Source organism: Ursus americanus, chromosome 32 (genome assembly GCF_024610735.1).
Source record: "Ursus americanus isolate L20-20 chromosome 32, mUrsAme1.1.p, whole genome shotgun sequence".
Classification (NCBI taxonomy): Eukaryota; Metazoa; Chordata; class Mammalia; order Carnivora; family Ursidae; genus Ursus; species Ursus americanus.
In genome coordinates, this window is record NC_142158.1 from 2,477,541 (window position 1) to 2,479,107 (window position 1,567).

At 45.8% G+C, this 1,567-nt stretch overlaps 1 non-coding gene across 1 annotated transcript; it reads right to left on the reverse strand.

The window, feature by feature from the left end:
* Positions 1 to 200: 200 nt before the first annotated feature.
* Positions 201 to 273, reverse strand: TRNAM-CAU (transfer RNA methionine (anticodon CAU)). The gene has a single exon. It is a non-coding gene; the product is annotated as a tRNA-Met (tRNA).
* Between the last annotated feature and the right edge of the window lie 1,294 nt (positions 274 to 1,567).

A 1,567-nucleotide genomic window follows, 5' to 3' on the forward strand; every position in this document is an offset into this window, starting at 1 on the left:
GACACGCAGCTTCCGGAGCTTCCCCGGCGGCTTCCCGGAGGTGGATGGGGACCCGGCCGCCTGCTGTGGCAAGCTCTGCCTCTCGCTTGCCGTCGGCTTCTCCATTTAGGACCGGAGAGTGCGTCCCAGCCGCGAACACGCGAGCTCTAAAAGGCGTTGTGATGTCACCTGCTGTGGACAAGCCTGTGGACAAAAACACATGCCCTCTCTGAGGCTCGAACTCAGGACCTTCAGATTATGAGACTGACGCGCTGCCCACTGCGCTAAGAAGGCGACGGAAGACTCATTTTTGCTTAGATTTAAAGAAGTCATCTAATTTCTGGAAACTATGATGTACCCGTTGAACAATTGTGCTTGACCGTTGGCCGTTATTTTCCTTCTTATTTCCTATTGATCTGGATCGCCTTTCCCTCAGAGATCGATTTTTTCTTTTTTTTTTTTACTGCCCACAGTCTCCTCGGTTGGAGTAGTAGACTCAGTAAATAGTAGTTGAATGAGTATCTCCGGAACGTGTCCATAGTCTATACCTATCTGTCAGTTTAATTCTGCATTTCCACCTATGTCTCCTGAGATAGTCCCCTTGGGATATCACAAACTGATTTTATAAATCTCCATATTTTCTCCACCTCTATACAACCAAAAATGCTATTAAAGACCTTCTCCCCTTTAAAGAGCCTGGCTGGCTTGGTGGGTAGACTGTGTGGCCTCCTCATCTTGAACTTGTAAGTTCAAGCCCCATGTTAGGGGGTAGTTATACTTACTAAAAAATTTACTCACGTAATTTCATTTAGTCCAATTCATTTTTGCCATAAATCTATGTATCACTATCCCCATTTTACTGACAAAACTGAGGCTGCACAGAATGAAACCCATAGCTGCTCAGTGGCAAAGCCGGACCTTGAAGCAGATCCTGATCCGGAAAAGCATGCTTTCCCCACTCTAGATCATTTTCTCTCCACCATTCTCCACATCACCGCATTCTTTAAAGCAAATACATATACAGTTAGGGATTCTCCAGTTCATTCAACAAACATTCATTCACAACCTGCCATGTGCTTGGCAACTGGGTTCAAAACTTCCAAGGCAGGCTTGGCCCTTGGTCCCGCAAATCCCCACACATACGTTAGATCATCAGTTCCCAAAGTGAACAGATCCACGGAGGTCCTGAGACACTTTCAAGGTGAGGCCAACAATATTTTCATAATGATATCAAGGCCTTATTGGTTATGAAAAAAGATGATGGTGCAAAAACAGTAGGTAAACTGCGGCTGCGTCCTACGGATCCAGGCCGTTTATGAGGCGGTCCTCGCCCTCACTGCGTCCACAGCCGTCACACCGGGCTGGGGGGGGGGGGGTACTTCAGAACATCCTTGAAGAAGCAGTAAAAAAAAAATTAGCTCTTACCCTTAAGTACATGTCTTTTTAGTAATCCATGTGAATGAATGCTAAGTGCAGAAAAAGCACTTCAGCTGTGTATTAAAGTAAGACGATGGTCTAAGAAAAGTGTGGGGTGACTGTTGACTTGCAAACTGATCTAGAGGCTTCGTTTTGTTTTCATGAACACCAT